Here is a 19,332-nt window from a genome sequence, read left to right on the forward strand (position 1 = left end):
AGTGCCTAAATAGTTGCCTTAATATGGAGGCATTTAAGTGTCTGTGTAAGGTGAAATAGGACTGGACTAACATCTACAAAACTTAATTGTAAGTTTTAAAGACTTATAAAAATGTTTAAAACTCATCAGAGACAGGTCATTCTAGTGGATAGTAATATGGTGTCTGGTCTGGACCTGGCCCTGTTCCTGTCTTGCTGGGTGAACTATGAACAGCTCTTTGTCAGATCTTCTTCAAAGAAGTCTTTTACCATCTTCATACAACACCTAGTGCAGTCAGATTCTGAGGATAGTGAGACCTTTTGTACACTGTCATAAAAAATGCTAATAATTTCCACTTCAGAATTCCCTTTATTTGCAAATGTGTTGTGCTTTGAAGGTATCTTGTCAGTGTGTGATCTTGTCTGTCTTCTCACTGTGGTGGGAAGGCTTGTGCTTCTTAAGCAGTCTCTTGTCAAAGGAGGAACTTGTAACACATCAGCTGGAAAAAACTGAAATTGTGGATGAGTTTTCAAGAATTCTGATAGAAAAAAACTTTTTTGATATTCTTTCTGCCTCCTGTTTTTTTTCTGGCAGACAATTCATGTTCCTTTGTGAAAAGTCTAACTTGGCATAATCCTATTTATTGGCAGAGATGAAGTGGGCTGCTTGCTTATAGTTCTTGTCAATGAGGAAGAGTCCTTTCAATATCCTGTGCTGATCAGAAATTTTCTTATTTTTTAAGAGGGAAATGGGAAATATGAAACCATGGCTGCAATAAGAAAAGTGACTCTCTGAGTGTGATGCACTATCATATTCTCTGCTCTAGTGTGTTTTCTGAGTTTCTATTTTGACAAAAAATGTTGAACTTTGCCTCTTACAGTGTCAAATACAGCTGCAACCAAGCCCAGAGCCTTTCCCTATTGGTGTTGAGATGAAAAAAAGAGAAGTTCATAGAATCATAGCATATTTTGTATTGGAGAGGACCTTTAAAAGTCATATATTCCAACTCCCCTTGCAATAAGCAGAGACATCGACAACTAGACCAGGTTGCTCAGAGTCCCATCCAACCTGGTCTTGAACACTTCCAGGGATGGGGTATCCACCACTTCTCTGGGCAACCTTGCAGTGTTTCACTACTCTCATTATAAAGACTTCTTCCTTATATCTGGTCTAAGTCTAATGAAATCTGTTTTGTATTCTTTTTTTCCCTTGTACCAGTAGTGAAATAAATTTGGCTGCCTGACAGGTCCCTACATTTCTTTCTGAATTCCACAGTCATCAGATCTGTTGAGGAAGACCCTTACAGAGAATTGTGTAACAGAGATGCTGTTTCAGAATTTCCTTTCTGAGGCTACTTACACTTTTGAAGAGATGCTACCAAGAGATTTTTATGCCTGATTGTCTTTATCAATTTTTCCCCACTTATAAACTTCTTGCAGACTTTATCTATTTTGTAAATTGTGTTTTCAGACCCAAAAAAGTGTTTATGTGCCTGATAGTTTATTAATTTCCACCCTATTTGTTGATCTAAAGAAGATGCAACCTCTGCTCATCAACCTTACTTATATACTTATACTGCCATGAGTAGTACACAAGTAAATCTTACAAGAGATTTTTGCCATTAAAACATGCTTTACTCTTGTAGAGTGTCCCACTTATCTATGCACCATTATCAAAACTGTAAGTAACTTTTTTTCCCCCTTATTGATTAAAACTGTGATGTTGAACTTGGTTTTTGTGCGTAATCTAGCACAGTGTCTATCTACCTGGACACCAGTAAATGCATTTGTTTTGCTGAAAATTTCTATGACCAAGTCTTAGTAAAACTGCGGTGATGTTGGGAGGCATCACTTCAATCTTTCCTTATACAGATGCTAAAAGAAATATGACATTATCAACAATTGCGAGCCTGTTATATATTCAACTACTTTAGAGAGTTAAAATTCAGGGCTGAGTTGTCTGTCTTCTCACAAACCTTTTTTTTTTTTCTGACATAATCCGATCTTAATAGGGAGGCCAGGATACATTTCTGGTATACTCAGCTCACGAGGTAGCTGCAATAGATTTGCACCAGATTTGCAATAGATATGAGGCACTAGTGACATTTTCCCATGTCTATAGAGGTGGTCACACATATTCAACTGTGTGAACAAAACAAGAGATTTTAAGAGGGACAGAGGACTGGGCTACTGCTTTATAAGCAGGGGCTGCAAAATCTTGACTTGCCCAGAAAATTCAAGCTTGGAGGTGAAGTGGCAACAATCCTTTACTATCTTAGCAGACATTACAGTTCTCTCTCTCTCCCTATTTAATCTCAGAGACACTACTGGTGCTAGGAGAAAAACAGAATGTTTCAAACCTTTGAAGCAGTGAGTTTCTGAGAATTTTCTTACTGTGTGGTGGAGAAAAAAACCGAAAACACTTCATGATTGGTGTTAATAAATTTAGGAGTAGAAGATATACAACAGCAGGAGACTCAGAAACTCTGGAGTTCCTATCCAGTGTTGTATTTATGTGGAGAATTTAATCCTCTTCTGTGTAAATTATTCCATACTTGCCATGAAGTAGGTTACACTGCATTATCTTTTCCAGAGCTTTAAATTTCTTAATTCTTTCCTCCTACCCATACAGGGTGGTCTATTTGCCTAATACTTTGCTCATGTTCATGAGCATATTGGCTGGGAGGATAAGGGGAAGGAAAGGAGTAGAAGGAATCCAATCTGACCTCATTTAATTGCCATTACAACTACTCAAACTGTTTTGACTTACTATAATGAAATTTTATTTTAAAATCTATCTATGCAGATAAAAATTATTTTCCCTTATATTTTTAAGTTCTTGTTAAAATCTAGAATTATTTTCTTTTTAAAGTTGCTGTCCCTTTCTCTCTTTCTGTCTCTCCAGTCCTAAATACCAAAGTGCAAAAAACCCAGAATGCTGACTCCTTCAACTGCATGTTACTAACACTAGTAAAGGTTAACCTGATGACTTAGGGAAGTTTTGGGGAAGGAATAGAGAAAAATAGATGAAAACCTATTTCTTCAGAAAACTTGCAGAACTAAAATCTCATCTATGAAGAGTCAAAATCTGTACTTTACTGAGACAGGTTGCATCCTTTAGACCATTAATGGTATTGGCTGCACAGGGAAGTAAATGGCATTGTACAGAATTTCCTAAAATTTTTCTGTAGGAAGAAGACAAAATGAAGGTGTAGGGATTTTGAGCAGTTTATCATGTAGAAATAAAAAGAAGAGTGTCCTCTCCATGTCGTCTCCACAGACCTGGCTCTGTGTGTTAGGAACCACAGCCTGGGAGCCTTCACCTGCAAACGTTCTCCTGTGAAAATCTGGGAACCTAGATGAAAACCTGATCATATTGAAGTCAGCAAGAAGTTTTGGCACTGACATCAATGAGGCTAAAATTTTATCTGTTTTGTTTTACAGTTGTTCTGCGCTCATAAAATGTAAGGTATGTACTTTTTCCTATGGCTGCACATGAAAGAATTATTTATGTACCTATTGCAAAAAGGTGCACAGTTTCTCAGTTAATATGCCAGAGGCTTTGTTGATGTGATATGAGCTAAAGGAATAAATTATTAAGAGACTACTGGCACTGGGATATTGCAAGGGGAAAAATATGTATAGCTAGGACCAGATGTTAAACTGGAGTTTCAAAATTAATATTCTGTATGTAGGATGGCTATTGAAGCTGAAAGGCTTAAGCAAAATGCAAACCTTTTGGGGAGATTAAAAACTCAGGCCTCACCACTGAAAACTGGAAACTTTTCTCCCAGGAGAGGCTTTCTATCTATGAAATGGAGACAATAACATTCCTCTTCTTTCTTTTATTTGTTAGTATCTTCTAGCTGAGACTATTAGGAATAATGTACTTACATAGTCTGTGTTATAATGAACTCTTTGTGTGAATTTATAATACCAAGAAGAATTCACTGATATTGATCAAGACAGAAGTTCTCTTTATATCCCAAAGAAAACCAAAAATGACTATTTTTGAAGTACAGTAAATTGATCAGATGTTTCTTAGTAACTTACTGTTCTTCATCCAGTATTTTAATGAAAGAATAAGATATTTCTCATCACAATGCCAAAACCATAGAATTGAGAGAAATGAATTGCTGTTGTTATGGGAACAAAGGTCCAGCAAACTGCTTCAGTTGAATTATTTTGAAACAGAACTGGCTTCTTTCCTGGATTCTGCACATATGTGAAATCAGCCTGGCTCCAGCATGGCCTATTGCCTGCAACACAGGCTTCGCTAATGATAGTGTTTGTGACTTTGACACACTCTTTGTTATCTGTGCTATTTCAGTCATCCCTTCTCTAGGATTTTCCTTATTTCCCGTGTTTCTGCTTTAATTTCACATCCATTCCTGTCTTTTCTTTCTGTAGTATGGCCTCCGAAACCTGAGTTTTGGTTGAAATGAAAGTGTGTGCTGCATGTTGACAGAACAGCTAGCTATCTCTCTCCTTCAGGTGTGCATGCACCCAAGCACAGAATGAGAGGAAAGTGAAAATAAAATCACAAATCTTTACTTGGAAAAATTTGCATTATTCAAGGTAAAAGATGGCTCTCTTATCTGCTTATGCTGATGGATCTTTATTTTTCCTACATTAGCAGTTCTAGAAGATAACAAAGCATTTACTGATACACCAATGCTAATACACTAATACAAATATGAACCCAATGGTGCTTATGGTAAAAAAGTCTTTATACAAACTTGTGTGCCAAGCATGTCCTGCCTTACAGTCAGTCAATTAAACTTTGTTGATGATGTAATTCTCATAACTTGATACCTTTGCCTGAGACTCTGATTTTGACTTAATAAATGGTTTCTCTACCCACACAGAACTTCAGCTCGTTAGCTTGATCATGCTGTTGAACAAATCTGTCATATTAAATATGCTCAATTTCTGATTATACCAAAGTTTGAAAGTTGGTAATGTTGTCTTTTCTGTCCCCCATTAATAGCACCTAAACAGAATAGACAGAATGTTAAAAAATTGTGCAGCAATCAGAAGTTCCCAGTGGACAATTTTTTTTTGAAAGGGAAAGAGGCAGTTTCTCTTTAATTGGGACAGCAATGCTCTTTTCCTCAAATGCCAACATCTAACATTGTGAGGAGACCAAAAATAATGGGGCTACCATGCAGTAAATAACTGTGTGTGATATTACAGTTTTACGGAGCAAGAAATACTTTGCTTGTGCTTCACTAGGCTTTTGCTTTATGAGACAATAAAGTCGTCTGGCAAATAAATGGCAGGACCTCAGCCCAAGGGAGTGGTGATGCTTCTCAGAAGAGTTTTTCAGGGCTTGTTTATTGCCTTATAAACTCAAAGCCAAATTAAGTTGCTAAAATGTTACATTTTGCATATGAATTATACCTCCCCTGTCTATCTGCAGTTATGCATACTTCTTATTGCCTAGGTTTCTTTCCCTTCTGTCTGTTCTCCTTTGCATTTCTACCAGTATATATTGTGGTAGGTGGAACTTCTAGCTCAAAATGTATGGCAAATTTCACTCCTTCTAACCCTAGGTATTTACAAATCAGGCACCAAAATCATAAGTTGCCAAATGAAATCAGTGTATGCTGGATATATGGGTATGTCTTCTGGGATCTGTGCTGATATTTTAAATCTGGAACATGCTAGAGCTTTGTGGACTTACAAATATGCTGTGTGGGAAAAAAAACCCGGAGATTAAGGATCTCAAGTGCCTTTAGCGGCTCAGGCTTCAAATATACTGTGAGAGTTGGGAACACTGAACATATCTTATTCATTCCTGACAAGTACCCTTTCAGCCATGGATGACTAATGAAATGAATAGTCAGCCTTTCTACAAAGTTGTCTGTAGTGAAGTTGGAAACCAGGCTGGTGAACAAATGTCATCCAGATGTGTTCTCCTGTCTGAATCTTGCAAATCCATGCAGATCCTTATCCCTGTCACTGCCTACAGGATACTTAAAAAATGCAAGAAACAAGACAGAAGATGCAATTATTTCAGATTGTCCCTAGATATAACAAGATATAATAAGATCATAGGATAATTCAGGCTGGGAGGGACCTCAGAGGGGTCTCTGTTCCCTTTCACCCTACCCAAGGCAGAATCAGACCAGGGTGCTCAGTAAGGTCTTGGCTGTCTCCAAGGATGCAGACTACACAGCCGTTTATGTACTTGAACCTTTCTTCTTTCAATATATGGCCTTTGCCTGCCATCCTCCTGCCATTCGTCTCTGGAAGGAATCTTGGCTCTGTCTTCTTGATAACTGCCTCATAGATATGGAAAGGCCGATATTAGGAGATGAAATTGAGCAAAGGGAAATTTAAGTCCACTTCTTTTATTTTTCTTTTTATCAGGGAGGGCTGTGAAGCTCTGGAACACATTGTCAGACTAATTTAAAACTACCGAGAATATGCTGTAAGAAATATTTTTTCATCGACATTAGAGGGGAGGAGACAATTTCTTTTGTCCTTCATATCATATGATCTAATTAATGTTTTAGGGAGTGTGACCTGATGGAATTATAGACTGTGAAGATTAGAAATACTTCTTTATTCATACCAAATCAATCCTTAATTTCTTCTGGTCTATAGTCTGCCATTATGTTAATGCTAATTATGAAGATTTCGTTATGGGGACTCTTATGAACTGTGGAATTCTGACCTTCATATTCTATTTTGTTAACAAATTCTTTGAGATGGGATGAAATGCAAATGCTTTCATTCCCTCTGCTACTCAGCTCTCACTGTTCTCCCTGATCTGCTTCAATCTCCAATGCAGTTACATTTAAGACTCAATGCTTATTTTTTTCCGTAGATGATGATATATAATGAATGTGGACAAAGTGGCTGACCATTCATTTTATGAATATTATATGTTCACTGGCTTCTTTTATTGCATTTATGTTGAAGTGCTGTTTGCAAAGGGGCTCAGTGGGAAGTGAGTTGCCTTGCCTTCTACAGGTGTTTGTGTCAGCTGAGCCCAATTAAGCATTACATAAAACAGCTGTATGTGCACTGCTTGATGATGACTGGTATCTTGTTGCTCCTTGTTCCCCGTTGTTGAGATTAAACAAGGCTGCTGAAGTGAACTCTTCAGGGCTGGAGCCTGAGTGTAGATTCTTAGGGACTGTAAGGTTGTGTACTTCAACAAATCCATGAACTTTAGAGAGCTGAAGACTTTGAGCCTTGCTGAGGAACTTATGGAGAGCCTAAGATTGGGTTTCAGGCTGATGAACTTGAATGTCTGCATTTTGCCTGAGGAAAGAGTGACTCTGCTGTGAAAATGGGAGATGTGGAGCAGGGCCTCCTGTCACTCCAGCTAATGGCAGAACTCCCACCATCTGCAGGAACAGTGTCTGGGGTTATGCTGGTAAGTGCCCACAATGTTGTGTGATTGCTGATGAAGCAAGGGCAGTTGAAAGTGATATTCCTGTTCAGCTCCTTAAGTGTCAAGATAGAAGCCAATGAAATGGCCACTGGGGATGCAAATTTGGTCATACTTACTGGAGTTTTAGTTTAACTGAAAGGTCTGAGTCCTGTCCCTTGAGGGCAATGCAAAAATACTCATTTTAGTGAAGACAAAGGAATCCAAGAGTTCGTTCAGTATTTCTTGTAGTGAAAACTTAAGAACTCAATCTCTAAGTCCTTCTGTGCTATCACACCATGAGAAATGTCCTGAACTGTGCAGGTTGAAAAGTCTCAGGAGTTCAAAGCCAATATAGTTGTTCTTTTGGGGTCTACTTATGATTTTGTGAGTGCCTGAAGTTGTCTTTCTTTATACTGCAATTTTTGGCATACTTCTGTTTTCTGTGGGTTAATGTTCAGACTCTCATATGTGAATAATATAAAATAGTAGCTTCTTTTATTATAATTTTTTTAAACTTTATTCTTAATTAACTAGGAATTTAAAACATTCTGTGGTTGTTTTACAAGAGTTCTATGGTCAAGTATATTACAATTCCCATTCTTATTCCATGTCAATTATTAGTTTAGCAATGAAAGTCCTAATTAATTTACTACCCCTACAATATATTGTTTTTCTACCACAGATCTATATTTAAATGTTCCTTGGAGATCGGCCTTGTCAAAGAGCATAATTGAAGCATAAAGCTTAGTGTATTCTTTCTTGAAAACAGGCTAATTTATATACCACATAAGGATTACTTTCTATGCTTTAAGTATTTTTCTGTGCAGTAGTGCAAAAAGATCTGCCTTATCAGATGTGGGTCTTCTTTGGTTGGTTTTTTTCAGTAAATAGAGTTCCCACTGTGGATGGGACTGAACTTGTGCTGAAGTCTGAGTTTGGTCTATGGAGTTTCGAATGTTGACGTTCTGTAATGGCATGTTTAGAAGTCTATGGGATAGGGTTTTTCTCCCTCTACTGAGCCCAAAACAGAGTTTAGGAACAAATGCAGTTCTTCCTTCAGTATTTCAGGGCATATGTCTGGGTTGGTAGAGAGGGACTGTTATTTTTAAAAAGTATTTTTTAGTATAAAGTACAGAGATCTACTTGTTACACTTCTCCCATATGCTTTAACCTTTATCTATTATACAAACCACAGCCTAAAGCCCTTTATCAGTAATTGTTCTTAAAAATTAAAACTTTGAGTTATTGCATCTGAACGACTGATCATGATCAAGTGCAATGAGGGGAGGCTGTAGCTGGTCTCAGTATGTTAGCACAGCTGCTGTTAAATATATTTAAGTTTTAGATGCAGGGAGTCAGAAATCCATGGCTGATCCCTTTGTTTTCACCTCAGTGAATCCTAAAGATCAGCGTTAGCAGTGAATACATTTTAATCCATTGCTGCCAGCTGGTAAAGCACCCATGAAGAATGTGAGATTATAAGCAACTCACCCTTTTCCCGAGAGCATTTATCTATGTTCACTCAGTGGCAGTGCCAGTTAGGGCTGGCACAGCCGTCCTTTGTAATGAAACTCTTGACCTAGGAAAACTATCCAGAGAGCTTTAGAAAGATGACCTCTGACAATATGCAAGCCACTGTAGCTCTCTGCAGTTTGTGTGTGACTGCTGCAGCTCCAACTTTCCAATCATAAATTCATACATGTGTCTATATGGCCAAAAAAATTACCTGATGTCTGCCTAATGCTCTGTGTACTTAGTTTTTCGTACAGTAGGGCTGTAGGAATAGCAACCCATCAGCCTCAGGGGTTGCCCAGCCTCTGATGTCTGTTTACATTCTCTCCATCACATTAGCACTGTACTGTAATTAGTCATACTGTATGCACACCTATCCAGCTCGTGGGAGATTGCCACGCTGTCACAGGAGATTAGCAGCTGGTTAACAGACTGTTTAGTTAACTAATATGCAAAGAGGAAAAAAGAGAACTGTTATGAGGAAGGGGATTTGCAGTTCCCTTATTAATGTGGTACAGAGGTATATTGATAATGACAAAATGTGAGGGATAATATGCGAGAAATAATATGCATGAGCAAAGGCCATTAAGAGTAATGACAATACAACTAGTGTTTTAAACAGATGTTTCTAAATAGGCATATAAAGTAGGGATTTAATTTGATAGGGATTGTAGTTTTCCATTGAACACCATTATACACCTCCTTCCTCCCCCCCACCCCTGTATTTAATATAATCCTGTGTTAGGAAAGATATAAACACACACATGCAGAGTAAGAATAAATGTTGATATGAAATTTTTTTTGTTAAATATTGTGCTATTTTAATGAACTATAACTGTGTCCTGTGACTGTTGGTTGGAGAATTGTGAATTTAAGTAGTTAATAAATTGTGAAGTTGGAATAATATGTTGCATGAGGATGGAATCTGGCATTCTAATAAAATTGACACTGCTTTGTGTAACAAGAAATAAGTTCTTTTCTGCTGCAGTTGGTAGGGGTTGTATTATTGGGATTTTCTCCAATGAGATCAATATTGTCATGAGGTGAATATCTATAAAATCAATAGTTTGTGCTGAAGCATGTGCTCTATAGGAACAATGTAATGAAACACTATCTTCTTATTAACAGAAGCACTTTGTGTGCCATAACAAATTCTGAAAATCTATTGGCAGCATTTTCTATTTGGTGGTGGTCTTTGTGTTTCCATTCAGTTTTTCATAAATTCATGAAGAACTGTGGCATTTTTTGGTCAGTTTCCTAATTCAAATACCAAACTTTACTTTCAGTTATATTAGTTTAGTAATTTTTAGCTGTTGCTTTCACTGTAGCTTCAACTACCAAAAATAGAGGAAAAGGGTGGTAGTGCAATGCAGGTATTCTGGAGGAAAAAAGTTAGAGAAGTACAATTTGTGTAGTTTGCAAGACATTTCTAAAACTACTCAAGCCAAAACTTTGTTAGTATTTCATGCTGACTTTTTTTGTTAGCATTGCTATTTCTGCTCATTTATCTGCAAGGATTAAGCTTTTCCAAGTAAGAGCTGTGGGGCTGAAATACTTTGCTGGTGCTTATGACACTTAGTCATACCTCTATTTACTGCAGCAGAGTCTTGTTCATTTAATTACCATCAGTTTTGGACTACCTAACTTGTGATTGCATGATTGTAAATGTATTTGAATTATCAAGAAGCTATTGGCAAAATTTTCCCTTTAAAGGAGAAGTGATTTCAGACACAGCGATGTTTGTTTCTGTGGTGTCCAACTTTCAGTAAGCAGTATGAGTAGGGTTTTTTTTGTGTGACAGAAATATTGCTTAGTGCAGTAGTCTTGTTTATACTTTTCAGGACATGTGCTGTCATTTGATATACAAATGTACACACACTTTGATATATTTGATGTACTTTTTTCTACTTTTTCAAAATGGTTTGACAGAATTTTGATGAGATTGTTCAACAGGATAGCACTATTCTTTTGATGTACAGTGCTTTACTGAGATAATGGTTGTGCTTGTGTTTTGATATATTTATCTTTGAAATAAATTTGTAAGCCATTCTTGAGAAAGTGCTGATAAGATCGTAACAGTGAAGCATTTAGATAAACTGATGGTATTTTTACAATTAAGGGTAGTAATGGTCCATCAGTTCTCTAGACTAAGAATAGCTATAAACTGGGAAGGAGTAAATAAACAGGAAACTGAAAAAGATATAGATCTCAACTATATTTAAGCACTGGTCCAGAGTTAATCTCATTAATAGCTTTGGGAAACCATCTGAGGACCTCATACAATGAACAGGCTGATGTGTCAACTAACCAGTAGCAGCGCTATGACCTTGGTTAAAGATGGGCATGTACGTTTTATTTCATTGAAAGGTCAATGTAGGGGCAAGCTAGGCTATGAAAGCTGGTAATGCAACCAAAACAAAACTGATGGCTGTACAGAACGGTCGTGTTTATTCATCAGTCATCATCTGCTGTTTGTGGAGGGTAGAGAAGAATGAACGCATGTATTTTATGTAAGTAACGTTTTAGCAATGATGGAAATGTGTGCCCAGCTTGTCCTTTGGGAGAAACTTCTGGAGGTTGCAGTGCTTAACCATTCTTTTGCCTCAGTGTTCACTTCAGAAAAGAACACAGCGGGAGCTTTGATAAAACTGACAGTAAAGAAGGGAAAGTCACAGATCAGGAGAATGCCTGTTAAAGAATTTCTGGAGAACCTGAGCATATTCAAATCAGCAGACAGATGAAGTTTAACATGGTGTGCTCAGTGAACTGGTTAATTGGATCCATTCTCAGTTAATTTGGAGAACTCATAGAGGACAGGTGAGGTTTCAAAAGGACAAATATACTTGCAGGAAAGAAAAAGGAGACATGGGAATCATGGCCCAGTGAGTTTAATTACAAGATTTTAATTGTTCTAGAAAATCTACTAAATAGGGAAGAGAGTTTTGCCAGTATCTGGAGAGAAGAAAATAGTTGTGGAGAGCTGTAAAAGTTTAGGTGTAAGGCAGAAGAATTTTACTTTTAGGTGCTTGTTGGAAGCTTATACTGACATTTGACTTTTGAAGTGAAAATCCTTCTTGCCTATCTTTGAAGTCACACATGGGAATCTTTAGTCCCCTGGGCCAGATGATATTTGCTGTGAATAAATAGCATTAATATCTTATCACAAGCCTTTTCCTATGATGGAGTTTGTCTTAGTGACCGATTATGCAAAGTGAACCATATTTGTGTGTACCAAAAAATACCCGGATTACCTGAGCTGTGAAAAGAAATTAAATCCTGGCAGGGTTTTGGGACCACCTACTCAAATACAGCTATGCAAAGACTAAGGACTAGCAGTTACCACTGTTACTAACTAAGCAGAACATTATTTTAGTGTACACTGGAGAGAATTTTCATAAAATGGGAATTGCAAACAGTTTCAAATAGCACAAGCTAAGAGTCTAAAGGCAGAAAAGAGAAACAGCAGAAACTCTACAGCAAATAAGACCAGGCAAGACAACAAGATGGAAACTTCAACGAATGCTATCATTGTCATAGAGTACTATACCAGAGTGAATACAAGGACAAAGGAGATGATGCTCTCAGTGCCAGAACATTTCTGCATTCTCATCATTTGCTCTGATAAAGGTAATGAACGAACTGCCAGCCTGAATGTGATTAATCTGGGCCTATGTTAATTCCTTTTAATTGAGGTACAAGTCCCTGCTAGAAATAGTGATGTCAGCACTGTAGGAAGAGCCCTAAGCACTGGAACAGATAGGAAAATGAGCAATGAATTTTCTTCCCAACACTGCACAAAATACGTTAGAAAAAGATGCAACAGATCTGAGATTGAAGAGGCAACATCTTCAGCAAGCGTGTAAAATAAACATAGGAATAAAGAACATATTGGAAGAGATGCAAGAAGTCACAGTTATAGCAGCGGAAAAAAAGTCTTTAACCATTATTAGGGTTAAAAAAAAAGTCATACATTTTGCCTTGTGAAAAGAAGGGAACTGAAGAAGAGTTGGAGCATAAAAGCGTAATGTTGAAAGCTTCAACTGATGGTACTGTGATGAAAGATGATAGATGAAAGAATCCAGATGTCCCATAATTTGTGCCCCTAGGAAAGTTCTTGTGCCTTCAGGCAGATAAAAATAGGAGCTTGGCTCTGTCTGTGTTATTGTGAAGGCAGGGAATTTAACTTCTCTTAGGACTAATGTTAAAAATGCTTCCTCTGAAAATGAGAACGCTGACTCAGATGGAAGATTTTTTTTTAATCCACTTTCTCAAAAGTGTTAACATTTATGCACTTATATTATTGCAGTACTGTTGTTTATTATTAAATGTCAGCAAGGCACAAAAGTACTAATTTCTAATGTGTAGATAAAGTGTTTTCCATGAGATTGGCCACTCCTGACATAAAGACTTTTTGAGATCAACAGCTGTCTTTGAAAAACTTAGCCATACTTGCTGATAATTCTGGCTGAGTATGTACTTCATGGGGTTGTTTGGATGTTATGCTACTTAATTATCTTATTGACTACAGACTTAAAAATAATTATTTAACTTCTTTCCAGTTATTCCTCCTATTCTACAGACAGACGATGGACCTTGTGTTGCTTGAGTCTGTTGCAAAGTAAGATAGTATTTGCAATACATGAGTGTTTATCTGCTCCTTCATTGCTCCTCCAATGTAGTTTAGTGATAGCTTGGAGATGTTGGGGAATGGGGGGAGCTAATATTGTGCAAGGTGACTTGGGTGCAAAAACTCCTGAATGTTATATTTGACATGGAATCTAAAAGCCATAGCACAGTTGAGAGGAAATTGAAAGCTAGGGAGTTCAAATGTAAGTCTTCAACAAAGAATTGTGTGAACTTCAGTAGAGTTCTCAAAACAGCTTCATTTTGTTTTGGCTCTAAATAAACCTGTGCTCCTAGCTCTACGTATAGGTGTCTCTGTGTAATCAGAAATGAATATAAAATGCATCACATATCCCTGAAGCAGGAGAAAGTTCCCCTCAGGTCTTTTTAGAAGAAGCTAGACAGCATGATGCTGGGAAATATAATACATGAAAAGCAGTACAAATAGTCCCTTTCAATTATTAAGCTTAGTGATGAGCTATGTTCTTCTAATTTGACAAATAATTAAGAGAGGCAAACATTCAGTGCTGCAAGCAAGCATGTGTGTTCTTATTACAGATAATAGCAGGTACCCCCTGAATCTTCCAATGGATAATCTTGAAATTGGTCTTTGAACAACATCAGCTGAGTTACTTATCCTTATAATACTTGCACAAACATCAGCACTATGGGTTGTTTGCCTGTGAAGGTTGTCATGGGCCCAGGGATTGAGGCAGTGCAGTGACAGCAAATACAAACCCAAAGCATATCAGTACCCTGATGTTACTTCACAGGAGTATTTTTCTGCTGCCCTGAAGGAATAGTTTCCTTGCTCACAGTGCCTGTGTGCGGTGCCCCTCTACACCTCCTGACATCCTGGGGGCTATGCTTCTATACTTCTGAATGACAGAGTGCTTTAGAAGAAGGCTTTATTAATCAGGACTGAAGCAGTATTTCTGGTTGTCCTTTTGTTGCTGAGTTGAATGAATGACTTGAGTTGAAGAGCAGCTAGAAGGCATTTTATGACATGCATACCTTTACTAAAGAAGATTAGATCATCTACTTCCTGTCTCTAATATGCTGTACAATACCTAAAAGCAACATGAATGGCATTTAATTGCATTTTTGTGAATAAAATGCAAATGAAATTCTTTAGGTGAGAGATTTGAACAGCCTTAGCAAAAATGTTTGTCTCTAAGGTTCCACACTTTAAGATTTATACACGAGACCTTACACGTTCCATGCTGGAAACACTGAAGGATGTTTTGAAAGCAGAAGTCTTGGTGTAGACCTGCTTGGAAAAATACATTACCTCACTTAGAACTAGCAAACTCTTGAGGATGGCAGGATCTGCATGAACCTGTGAGACGAGTGAGCTTGCAGAAGAGAATGTTGCTGAAAGAATTTTAAAAGTACTGCTGTTTAAATAGTAGAAAACATTCTCGCTTTTTCATGTATGCTGGAGGGGGGAAAAAACTGCCAAAGACCCCCTATAAAGCCCTTTGAAGCACTACAAATAACATCATTAATTATCTTCTCTCTTACTCAGATGTCCTTTTTTTGCATGTGTGCTATCAATAAATTGATGATAATTGTCCTAACAGGTGAGGTTTCTCAACAGCTATAGTCCATAAGAAAAGATGTGTGCTGAAATGGTGGTTGCATGTCAGAAAATCTGTTGCTACCTTGAACAAGCTATGAGAGTAGACAGAGGTTTGGTTTTAACTCTGTTTCATAGTTTGACCTTTTCTGAGAAGAGAAGAAGAAGAAATCTTTGGGGTAGGGAAAAAGTGAGTTAAAAATACTATAAGAAGGATGAAAATCATGGTGTCTTTAATGATTGTAAAAATTGTCATTGTTTAAATCTTCTTTCTCAACCAGCTTTATCTCCCACATGCATAAGCTTCACCTGAGGTTCTGCACTCTCAATTGCCTGTGCAATGGAGTGCTTAGAGGCCTCTGGGCAGAGCAAGCAGCTGTCTGTCAGGTAGATCTATGTTCAAAAGCAAGGAGATGCAGAAGATGAAGTATAAGGTTGCTATATTTATAGTTAAAGCTGTAGTCAAGATCAAAATTTTGAATTTTATAGGAAGATAAGGGAGTGGGGAACTGCCTCTGGCAAACTAACTTGAGTCTCTGCTGGCCGTGGTGTTGTATGTAGTATTTCTAAAAATCAGTCAGTACCTCAGAAATCACGAGGTTAACAATATACTTGTATGTGTTTTGTACAATATTTTATATGAATGCATTGGTAGCCACAAATCCCTGTGAGTAGCATAGGCAGCTACTGATGGGATAATCAGGAGCAGGAAAAAAATCCTACTAAACTGTCAGTTGTGACTGATTTCCAGAAAAGCCATCAGTGTCTGACCCTTCCTGTTCCCAGTGGCTGGGATGGGCCTAAGAAGTCAACTTCAAGTATCCATGGTGTATGGTTCCAGAAGGTTGCCTTGGACATTTGAATGTGAAATCTAAACCTTTGGTCATCCTGATCATCTGTAGGGGAAAGTTGAGTGTAGACCCTGGTGGGATGTGGTGGTTTGAGCTTTCATTGTAGAAGAGCTAGAGGAAGGGCATTGAAAGGTGGGAAGAATTCCTGCTGATAGGTCTATCTTAGGTTGCATTTAAATTTGTTTTACTTGTGGTCTGTTGTTTACTTGTGACTTGCAGCAGCAAGTGTAATTTTTTCTTGCAGAGTAAATGTTTGTGCTTCATTATTAAGTATGCTTTGTGTTGTATGGACCTAATGAGTTAATCTGAAATGGAAAATCTTAGTGTTTTCTGTTCCCGTGGGTGCAGTGTGACAGGAAAAAAAGCAGATGTGCCCAGTCTGTGTGAAACAGACTGTAAAAGGGACAATATACTAACTGTTGGGCGGGTGTCTTTTCTAGATGGGAATTCCCTCTAGCTGGCTCAAATCAGCACTCAGTCTTCAAAAAGCAGATAGTAGAGAGGCATTCCATGGTGTGGATACAGCCAGAGGAATCACAATCTCTTTTTACAATATAACTGAGTTGCTAGAATGAAAGGATACACAACTTTTTGAGTTGCTTTTTGGTTGCAGGAGGAAGTTTGTTCAGGAAAAGGTTTCCCTTTCCATGGTAGTCAGAAGTTGGTGTATGTTGCAGCAATAAAGGCTATTCCCTTGGCTTCTGCTTCTTTTTGTCCCCCATGGCAAAAGCACTTCAAGGGCATGGGGGGTGTTGGTCAACAGGAAGCTGAACATAAACTAGCAGTGTGCCCAGGTGGCCAAGAAGGCCAGTGGCATCCTGCTCTGTATCTGGAACACTGTGGACAGCAGGACTAAGGAAGTGATTCTTCCCCTATACTTGGCACTGGTGAGGCCACACCTTGAGTACTGTGTCCAGTTCTAGGCACCTCAGGTCAGGAAGGACATTGAGGTGCTGGAGCAGGTCTAGAGAAGGGCAGTGAAGCTGGTGAAGGGTCTGGAGCACAAGTCCTATGAGGAGCAGCTGAGGGAGCTGGGGTTGTTCAGCCTGGAGAAGAGGAGGCTCAGGGGAGGCCTCATCACTCTCTACAACTACCTGAATGGAGGTTTTAGCCAGGTGGGGGTCAGTTGCCTCTTATCCCAGGCAACTAGTGACAGGACAAGAGGACATTAGGAAGAAATTAATCACAGAAAGGGTGATTAGTTATTGAAATGGGCTACCCGGGGAGGTGGTGGAATCACTGTCCCTGGAGGTGTTTCAGGAAAGTCTGGATGTGGCGCTTGAGTTGCACCTTTTTAGTAAAATGCTGCACTGCAATGGAAGGAGAGAGTAGAGTCAAGTCTGCTGACATATTGCTTATTGCAAAAGGGCCCTCAACACAGGCACTCTTTCTGCAACCCAGCTTGCTTGGAATGTGCTTGTTATGTCCTACTGTGGACTGGCACCTGCAGTCAGAGGAACAGAACAAATGTGATTCAGTCATATACACAGGATCTTCACTCAGGCAAACACCTTGGCTGCTCTGAGAAGCAGAGTCCTCTAATAGTCCCCTGAGCTGAAGCTTTAGGGACTGTAAGGGAATTTCATGTAAATAACCGACTTGGAAAAACAAACTGAATCCCCTCTGAGCTGTTATGTGCCTGTTCAGAAAGGAGGTCCCTCAGTGCCTGCTAATTGGTACAAATCCTGTCAAGTGAGGTGAAATCACATCCTGGAACTCAGACAAGTCAGAGTGAAATAATTCAATCCTGGTGTCCCCATATTCCCCTCAAGGTAAACATTTGAGTTAAATTCTTAGCACAGTAAAATTATAGGGCATTCCACATCGGGACACAGCTATATGAGTCCTGGCAGGGCAATCATAGTGGCTGAATTTCTAAAGGAAAGCCCCCAGTGTGATTCCTGGCAGGACAATCACAGTGTTTGAAGTCTCCAGCCGTGAAAAACTGCACAATGCAAAACTATCAAAACATATGATATTCCCAATGTGAAAAACAGAAAGGGGGCATGGCATGAAGGCTTCAATTGTATTAATAAAACCTTGCTGTAATTGGCCTTTGGCATGAAAGAAAAAAGCTGCCATTCAGTTCTCTAGCAAGGGCAAAACTTTTTAAGTTGAATTACTGAGAATAATAACCTTCCTTTCTAGGATTAAACTGCAGCTTAGAGCATTGTCCATTTAGAAGTTTACTTGAAAAGGGTATCTCTTAGTATGTCTAAACTCTATGACAAAAATAGGGAGCTCACAGCGGAGAATATGGGAAAAGAGGGACAAAAGGCTGGTATCCATTTCCTAGGGCACTTACCGGGAAATAGTGAAGTGGCCTCAAAAATCACCAACATGGCATTTTGGTTGCATGTAGGGTCCAACCTCACATCAGGACGATGCTTATGGCCAAAACCAATATTGTGTAAGAACAGAACTGCTAAAGTGCCCAACCGGAGCTCAAATAAAAGGCTTGAGTAGGAGATGGCCTGACAGTTGTTCAACTTGATAAAAATTTTTCTGTACCTTCTTTTCTTAAGTAAGGTGCCAGCAAAGTTGCAGGAAGACACCTCCTTGCTGGTGACAAGTGTCATAATTATATGGGTGTAATTATTGTCCATCCCTGTCTTAGATGGAACTTGGTAGCTGGATGAGGTCTTGTCCTTAGCCATCTTGTTCTTGTCCGTGCTTGTGGCTCATCTGTGTGCTTTCCTGACAAACTCAGTAGAATCATTTTTGCGGTGCTTAGTAGTACTGCATCCACAAAGATGTTCCTCTTGTGTGAGTAAAGGGTTTGTGCTGAAAGAAACGTGAGAGAAAATGTTTAAAATGTGAACAAGGGGGCAGCAGAGTTAGACAGGCTTGTATGAGAATGTTGGTTGTGCACTTAATACTGTTTAACCACATGGGACTGCTGCTGTGAGCGAGTACTGTTTGTGCAACAGCTTGTGGATGGCTCTGCTTCATAGTAGCACAGGTTGATTCTGACTGGATGCTTTCCTCTGTCACTTGTGCTTCACTACCTGCTCGTTTATCCTGTGATGTGTGACTGCAGAGCTTATTTACGTCCAGGACTCATCAGCACTGGGCCCAGACCTGATTGTCACCAAACGCAGCATAAGTAGGGAGCAATGGGCAAGAACTGTTTCCATTTCATGAAACAATGAGTTCCTTATGAGTATGAGAATTCCAGCTAGAGATCTAAAACATCTTAATCAACCTGCAGCAAATGAGAATTTTAAATACTTTCATCTAGTCTAGAAGTCAGCATCCTTACTGTTTTTCTGAAGGTAAGCAGGTCAGTAGAATGAGCAGAGACATTGTATGGAGACCTTCTGCCCTCAACTCAGGAGCATTAGGTCTTCCAAACAAGATCTTTTCTTTTCCTGGACACAGTCAAGATATGTGGAGTTTTGT

This window comes from Manacus candei, unplaced genomic scaffold (genome assembly GCF_025592945.1).
Source record: "Manacus candei isolate 608988 ecotype Guabito, Panama unplaced genomic scaffold, ASM2559294v1 h1tg000017l, whole genome shotgun sequence".
NCBI classification, from domain to species: domain Eukaryota; kingdom Metazoa; phylum Chordata; class Aves; order Passeriformes; family Pipridae; genus Manacus; species Manacus candei.